The sequence below is a fragment of the Haemaphysalis longicornis genome, unplaced genomic scaffold (genome assembly GCF_048455015.1).
Source record: "Haemaphysalis longicornis isolate Haplotype H1 unplaced genomic scaffold, Haemaphysalis longicornis Haplotype H1 scaffold_3, whole genome shotgun sequence".
NCBI lineage: Eukaryota > Metazoa > Arthropoda > Arachnida > Ixodida > Ixodidae > Haemaphysalis > Haemaphysalis longicornis.
In genome coordinates, this window is record NW_027526335.1 from 2,201,458 (window position 1) to 2,210,709 (window position 9,252).

Below are 9,252 nucleotides of genomic sequence, written 5' to 3' on the forward strand. Positions count from 1 at the left end.
TTCTAAGTCTTTCTCGTTTGTCTCTGTCTCTACTAACCTTATATATATATATATATATATATATAGTAAAAAATGGGTATAGCTTCTAACAAAACTGTTTATTGGTCGACGTTTCGATCCGATGCCGATCTTTCTCAAGTCTTGAGAAAGATCGGCATCCGATCGAAACGTCGACCAATAAACAGTTTTGTTAGAAGCTATACCCATTTTTTACTATTTGCTACGGCAACAAAAGACAGCCCTTCTCGCAATCAAAGTATATATATATATATATATATATAGAAAGATAGGGCAGCAGTCTACAACGCCAAAGGAGGCATAGGGGTGTGGTTAGGCTCTTTTCTTTTTCACTACGGTTAATATATATATATATATATATATAGATTATATATATATATATATATATATATATATATATATATATATATATATATATATATATATATATATATATATATATATATATATATATATATATATATATATATATATATTTATATATATATATAATCTCCCCCATCGTGAATGAACGGCTGACGGCAGAGAAAGTCCATCACCCTTGTCGCTCGTTAGGCCAGGCAGATAGCCCCGCCGCCGCCCAGGAAAAAGGCAGTCAACTGAGACTTGGCCTAAATTGGGTAAATTACTACTTGTTTCAAAGTAATTACGCTCCGCGTCTGCTCTTCCGGGCGTTACCGCCGGCGCCTGACACCCGCCGTTATTCCGCGAAAGTTCCTCTTGAAAGTAATAAAATACGATACAGGGAGAAAAAAAAAAACCTCATCGTCTGCGGCGTACACTTTTGTGGGGAAGAGAGCAAACGGCGTAGGAGCATCTTGCAGCCGCCGCAATAGACAGCCGTACCTGCGCTCTTAAGCGAAAGTGCTGTCGAATTAGAGCGGGAATTTTTCGAAAGTGGGCCTCGCGGCCACCGCGCCCGGCCACGAAATTATCCCTTCCCTGGCACCGTGGGCGTACAATTCGAGCTCCTCTAAGTGCGAAACGCTGTTGTGCGCCGGGGCGCTCAGTAAGGAGCTCGCAAGGGGCGTGTCTGGAAGGCCGAAGTCGGAATGGCCGGGCGTCCAAGTGACGACCTCCGTGGTGTAAGCCGCCTGCACTTTCGCAATAAGGAGGCCGGGTAATAAGCTGCACTTCTTAAAATCGTCTTCGGGCTCATGGCAAGCGTCGGTGCGTTTTTCTGACACTGAGAATGTATAGTCCCTGACATATGAACGAATGTACGATTGCAGTGTAGCTTGCGCTGGAGAGAGACAAGCAAAAACGGAAAAAGAAAACACGAACGGCGTCCTTATGCCGTTGTGCTCCAGAAAATTCGTGGAAACGGAGTTATCTGTTGTAATTAGGCTTCGCGATCATTTTCTACACTGAAACTTTCTTGGCAATTTATCGTTGGCTATGTGCGGCTAGTGTCCTCTACACATTGTGATGGCAACGCCAGCTGTGATAATCATTACGACGAAGATGCGGATTAGTGAGGGGAGCAGATAATATCGTGTGTGTTGACGAAAGAATACGAGCTTGGGATATTACCACCATCATGGGTTAGAGAAGAAGAGGTGGAATAAATAGCGTTCTGAGCGGTGCCATGGCCCGGGGCCCAGTTCCTCAACATTCGGTGCCGTGAAATCCGGGAGGAACGGCCCAGTGGACCGCATAACGGCGCAGCGCGTCTCCGAGGCTCGCGAGGCCTGGGAAACTCCTGGTTGGGATACTTCGTGATTCCCTAATCTCGGAGGCCTTGCCCTTGGGCGGCGCCCGTCATGGCCGGCTGATCGACGCTCCACACCACCCACACTAAACCCGGAGACAACCCACGAGCAGACCTGACCTGATGCGGCGCAGTCTTCGACGACGCTAGGCCCGGGGGTCACGCGGAAACTACCCAATTCTGCGAACCTCGTCATCGAACCCTGTCTGCCGCTCGTGCTCGCGCATAGAACACCCGGTCACCTGCTTTCGTGCCGTCTGCCATGGAGGAGCTACGCCGCCGCCGTGACATTGTGAGGGAGGCCGTCACAAGGGGCATAGCTGCCATTCATTTACTGCTGCAGGATCCACTCACGTCGACCAGCCAGATCCGATCGCACCTGCGCACCGGCGACAGCAGGTGCGAGGAGTTGAAGTCCCTCGATAAGGGCATATATGAGGAGACCATTGATTTGGACGACCTGGAGGCCGATTTATTCGATAGCTACGAGTACGACGCAAAGGTCGTCACAATCCGTATACAGGTGTACTTCACCAGACCATCTGCCGTTCTTTCGCTAGTGGCTGCTCAGAGCACCGGAGCACCAAACCATTACTCCGCTTTCGTCCGGCACGGCAACACCGTGGTGCCCTCCGGTGAGAGCAGGATGGCCGCGGAGGCTGTCAAGGTGGCGAATGTTCCCGCTGCGTGTGAGCCGTGCGCTTCAGACCTACACGTCCTCACAGCTGCTGATGAGTGATCGTACAGAACAACCAGGGAAGAAGTCAACGGATTCTCACGAGGCACGACTGGGAGGACCCAGCAGTCCCCCTAGCAGCGACTGCCTCTCCGTCCAGGACAGCCACGGAACCGACCTATCCAAGGACCCCATGACCACGATGTACGGTGATGCGGACCCGTCCAGCGTGATGTTCTCCGACGCTTCGGACATCGCTGCCGCTCGTGGGGGTTCCTTGCTGAGAGAGAACGTGGTCGTTAAGTTTCGCGAGCGGGCGCAGTTCCCACTTGTACGACGATGGCCGTATTGCTCCCGGTGCCGGCTTCTCCGCTGGCGCCTCCGCTGGAGTCAGCGCTACCTGGTGTTGGGAATGAGCATCCGACCGTTGTCTCCGAGGTTAGGAATGACCATCCCAGGGCGGTCGCCAAGGTTGTGACTCGCCTTCAGCTCGTCACCGATGTTGGGAATCAGCCATCCCGACGCTGTCACCGCTGTTGGGACTGGGCCCTCTCACCGCAGCCTCCACTGTTGCGACTGGCCATCCGAGCGCAGCCACCGGTGTAGCGACGTTGCCTAGCTCTGTCCGCTATCGACGCGGCGCAGAGCAGAGCGAAGAAGTTCTCGAGCCGACGAAAACTTGAAGTAACATTTATATACAGTATTTACAGGGTAAGCAAACGTTACATGACTCGCACAAAGGCGACAGCACCCTTTTCACTCGGTGCTTCCGAAGAGACTGGTGCCGGAGAGAAGCCGCCGAGGAATGCTGACGATGAGAGTCTCCGGGCTTCTTTTATACGCCGGGAAGTTCGAATAGCTCCAATCAGAGCTCTCGCTGCCTGAAGTTTGAATTCCGACGAATGGTAGCGAAGCGGTGAGTCAGCTGCGCCGTCAATGGGGATAGGGAGGGCGATGCCCCCGCCGTCGCCGTGACCTCGCCTCTGGGCGTAGCGACATGCCCTTGTTTGGTCGTTCTCAGATGCGGGATTCGGCCGCGCCGCAGCGTTCTGAGATGCGGGATTCGGCCGCGCCGCAGCGACGAAAGGGAGAGGCGTGACTCAGCCTCGCTGTCGGCGCGTCGCCTCGTGCAACGCATTTGGGCCAGGCGCTCTGGCACAACACTGGTATCCCCGACTCGGATTGGCACGCCGTCCTTCCGTTTTGGATCGCACGAACCGTCAGGTGACCCTGGTTGCAGAGGGCTCGTGGACGGTAACCGGCCAGCTTCAACTACCGCGCTTGGCGGCCCCCTGGGAAGCTCCTGGAAGCCACCCCATCAGCTGGCACGATCATTGTTCCTGAGGCATGGGGGCGCAGTTCGCGATCATGATGTGCTCTCACGACGAGTGGTCACATGTGAGCAGCTACCATCTCTGCCGCCTGGCACTGGCTACTTGCATGCCTGCAGCGGGCACAAGACTGAGCTCGTCAGTCTGAGGCGACAGCCCGAGCAGGGTGAGTTCTTCTACGATCCTGGCGGCAACGGCGAACCGGGAGAACAGGATGGCTACCGACGCACCGGGAATCAACTTGATGCCAGCAATGACCTGCTTGCTCACCAGCGCTTCCTCGCCATCAGCCACGCCACAATGTTCACTGAGTATGGCGAAGGGGAGCCCGCGGCCGTAAAGGAAGCTTGCAGGGGCAAGCTAGACCAAGTGTCCAAAACTACTATGCACTTTTACCGGCAAAAACGGCGTCTGAATCACGAGGAATCTCAATCAATGTGGCGTTGCAAAGAACCTCGACCCAAGGTCACCCGCTATCTAACTCCTACCCCGGAGCCGAGTGTTGTTGGACTTTCCTTGCCAGCGCTAAACAGAACCGGTACAAGGAAGCTACATCACTCCTCAAAGCACCGGTGGAAAAGGCAGCAATTCACGACCTGAGACCGACCGGCTCAACGAATCGCAACCAGAATGCTGAATTGGCTGTTATTTATCTTTGTGGGATTTCCTGCGCAGGTCGTGTGCATGTCCGTGTGCATGAATCATTGTCGCGGGTGGGAGTGTGTTGAGGAAGAAGACGAGCATGGGATAATAGAGAGTTTTAGTACAGCGTTTGTTGCCTTTGCATTCGCTAAACGCTAAATTTTTGCGTCCCGCTCAGTAGAACGTCTCATCAGTTTTGCGTAGCGGCACGCTAATGCATACGGCGCCATCTGTCTAATGTTTTGCGAAATGACTCGCCGGCTGATCTGCGAGCGCAGTGCCGGTGTGCTTGGAGATTTTACGACTATCCAAACAATTGTAAACAAACGCTTTCCCGTTAGTATAGGCTCCGGACAGCGAAGTTTGCCGGGCGACCGCAGCGCCAGCCGCGGCTAAACCGCGCAACTCCGGGTCGGTCCCGACGCGCAGACCGCCTTCAGCAACCTTGCAAAACGTAACTTTGCAAAACGTGTGTTGTAACATTGTTTGCGTGTATATCTACTACATACTGCAACAAAAACATGCAGAAATGTATTATAGTAGGCGGAAGCCTCCAAATAAAACGGGGCGCCAATAAAGTGTTGTCGCCTTGCTGCCGAGACGTAGGTTGACCCAACTGGGGAGCGAGTTTGAAAGCTTTGCATTCTCCCACGGATTTTTCTTCTGTCTTTTTTTTTCGCAGATACCAATCGTGGTTACTGAATCTTGAAAAGCCCATACTAAGCGAGTGGATTACATGCTACCGTGGTGTACGAGCAGCTTGTTAGTAGGTTGGCTAGCCGGCTGTACAGTAGTGCGCATTAAATTTGGTAACAAAGAGGGCCCCCAAACGCAGATATAGCAACGTAGTTTATCACCCAGCGGTTCTACTCTGCGTCATATAATATTTTACGTGCTCATATCGCCGTATTAAATACATATAAACACATATGGGGCGGACACTTATAGGCGCTGTTCCCAAGTGTTTGGCGAGCGATTGGATATCATAACATCACCGCCTCTTCTTGCATAAGAAACAATGAAATTGTTGTCTAAGTCACTGAAAAGGAAAGAAACACTGAGATAAGATGTGCCGCAATCAAAGTTCTAAATATATAAACGCTGGACGAAATTTTTGCGCTCGGGGAGCAGGAGGAGGTGGAGGGCCGCGGACAAACTTTGTTTATCCCATTCGTTGTGATTCCGGTCGCTCCAAACCATTGAGGGCCGGGCGTCCTCAGGGAACTAAATTTTTCTCCTGTGACTTTTGGTGCAAAGGTGTTGACGGTAATGAAAGCGCTACTATAGGCGCTAACGTTCCCAAGTTGGCGAGCGATTGGATATCAGAACATCACCGCCTCTTCTTGCATAAGAAACAATGAAATTGTTGTCTAAGCCACTGAAAAGAAAAGAAAAATAGAGATAAGACGGGCCGCAATCGAAGTTCGAAATATACAAACGCAGGACGAAATTTTTGCTCTCGGGGAGGAGGAGGAGGAGCGGGAGGAGGACAAACTTTGTTTATCCCATCCGTTGTGATTCCGGTCGCTCCAAACCACTGAGGGGCGTCCTCAGGGAACTAAATTTTTCTCCTGTGGTACTTTTGGTGCAGAGGTGTTGACGGTAATGAAAGCGCTACTATTTCTTTCTAAGAAAGGTCTCTCGCCGGACCCATTGGCGTGAAGAGAAAAAAATACCCGAAAATGAATATTCCGTAATTTATTTCGACACGCCTATTAGATCTTCTGCCTACCCCTCCTGCCACCCTATCCCCGCCCAATGGAATTTCTTGTAATGGCCTTCTCTTGAAGAGTTTCTTTTTTGGGGTGTGTTTTTATACAGCTGGCGTACTGGCCTACACCTGGAAGCCCAAATGTTTCTTGGCGGAAAGGGCACTTATTAGCGGCAGCACTTTCGCTATACACAAACAAATGTGAATTTCTTACTGTTAAATGTACGGAGCATCACGGTCGGATCAAATACCCGTATGTAACACCGTGGTCCAGTTAGTAGTACTGCAGTCGCAAGTGCACTCGCATGGATAGAATACCTCGCGCGGAAACATTTCGCAACGTCTGATATATTTGCAGAAAAAGCTTCCTTTTTTGTGGATTGAACAATATGAATTACGTTTTTTTTTTTTTTTTGAAGCGAAACATGCTGATCTTAAGAAAGTTTTGCCCGCAGGCATGCTGTACAAGCGTTTCTCTTCTGGTCATCACGCCTATGCGGCCTTTATATGCCTTACCATACGCGAATTCAACCGATTAATTCTTCTTCATTCACCTGCACTATGTGGCAGAATTACTGCAAAATCTCTTACTTCGTTTTAAACCCAAAAGGGGCCACTAATATGCTTCGTCAGCGCTGCCAAAAAGAGGAGCGCCCCCCGCCAGGAAAGTAACGGCTTGCGGGGACCGACCCAGTGTTGCACATATCTGCAGAAGGTGGCGCTGGGTGTCGTTGGCTCCGTGTCGCCCTCTGGGCGCTGTCCGGCGCCTATTGAATGCAACACGGCCACAGCACGGCATGAATATTCTCTTACCTGAGTAAGTTCCATAAACACACCGTTGAAGTCCCGCGGAACTTCTTTCGTGCAATCGCACAGAACGCCCTGAACCGAATGCCCGGGTTTGACGCATACATTATATTCAACTTCAAAACAATCCAGAGAGGCGTTTCGAACGAACACAACGTCACGACATGCGTTGCAAGTCTGAACTGCAATCGACCGGCGATCGGTTGCCTCGTCCTGCCCGTCGTAAATTCGGCACTCACTTCACGCGCGTTTTGCGGGGACGAACAGCAAGTCACTTAACTGTGGCGCGCAAGCTGAGAAGGCTTTTAGCCACGCACGCAGCACATACCCGATGCGAGGTTGGGTCGCACGTCGCCCTAAAAAGATAATCCAGTGCATGGGAAGCACTATCCACCCGCAGAAGCACAACGTCGCACAACACACACACACACACAGACAGCTTGGGTCGCTTGCTTGGCTGCAAGCTTCGTTCGGACAGCCAGCGATGTTACGACGATACAGAGCTGCGCGAGGGCGACGTGCTAACCACTCGACGTATATAAAAACACAGGAGCAAAGAAATTGGCCCATCGGAAGCAAATTACTGTCCACAGAATAGCGGAGCCGGGGATGGTTGTCGCGCTACTTGCCGTCATGTTGGAAACGCAAGCGGCCTCACGTGCGCACGCTATTTTGCTGAAATAGCGTCCGCTATTGTTCCGTCCGCTAAACGCAAAAGCGCCTTAATGCACGGCGCATGCGCAGTGCGAACGATGCAAAAAATAGCGTTCGCTAACTTTTAGCGTGCGGCGGCGTATCATGTGAAGAGGTGGAATAAATAGCGTTCTGAGCGGTGCCATGGCCCGGGGCCCAGTTCCTGAACAGATATTATTATTATTATTATTATTATTATTATTATTATTATTATTATAACGACACTATGACTACGACGACGATGAGGATGGTGGGGGTATGATGATGATGATGATGATGATGATGATGAGGAGGAGGAGGAGGAGGAGGAGGAGGAGGAGGAGGAGGAGGAGGAGGAGGAGGAGGAGGAGGAGGAGTCGTTGCCATATAAATCACCCAATTTATATGGCAAAGCTGACGAGTCATATAAACTGGAACAGGCGCTGTCACGACGTTACAGGCCTTTGTTGTTGCTGAAAAACACAGCGGGGTATCCTTTGTGAACTGTTGCGAACGTGCGAAGATGACTATTCTGGTTCCGATTTCTATCGGAATCGTTTCACAATTTGTTCGGCACACGCACGCAGTCTGTAATCATGACGTCCAGATGGTTTGTATCCCCAATGTATGGAGTTGATGATGATGGTTGGGTTGTTTATGGCGCAAGGCCGACTAAGGGCAAAGAGCGCCAGAGAAAAGGTTATTGAATGAAATGAAGTGGTTACCACAAATAGGTAACTAAAAAAAAAATCAACCGAACATAGTAAAATCAGTTAAAGATAATGGTGATGGCTGGTGTATAGGGCCAGATTTGATTATGCGTGATAGGAAATGAGGTTTAAAAACTTAACGTCTGACAAATACTCAAACACACGTTTCACAGAAACAATGGCATCGTCACCTAGAAACAGCGATGGATGTAGTGGGATATGTTGTCTGTAGAGTTCTCTGAAGTGTTTGTGTCGTGTTGTGTGAAGTGCCTTGCATGTGATTAGTATGTGCACTACAGATAGGGCCTCTCCGCACCTGCTGCACAGAGGTCTTGGAGATCCAGTGAGCAGGTGCGAGTGCGTTGCATGTGTGTGCCCTATCCGTAATCTGGCCAAGGCGACTTCAGAGTATCTATTGCGTGTGTCGGTGGTGTACGGTCCCAAGTGAGGTTTTATTACGTGTAACTTGTTGTCTGTTTGTTCACTCCAGTGTGTTTGCCATGTTGTGCGAAGTTGTTGTCTGATGTGTGGTTTCACGTCAGTGTAGGGTAATGTGGTTATGTCTACTGTATTCAAGAGTGTAGCAGCAGCAGCCATTCGGTCCGCTGCTTCGTTCCCGGCTATACCACAGTGGCCAGGGACCCAGCAAAGGACTAGTTCAAATTTGTGGACATACACAGACATAATGCCCTTGAATATTAGATTTACAACGTGATTTTTTGAAGAATTTGTTGACGACAACGCCCGCACGACACTAAGGGAGTCTGTATATATAATGGATTGTGGGATGTGACTTTGAAGGATATGATTAACAACAAGAAGTACACCATAAGCCTCTGCCGTAAAGATACTGGTATTACTATTAAGAGTTCTAGTGACATTAAGGCCGGGCCCATGCGCCGCGCAGGACACAGAGGTTGCAGTTTTAGAGGCGTCCGTATAAAATTCAGAAAATTGATACTTCTGCTGCAAAT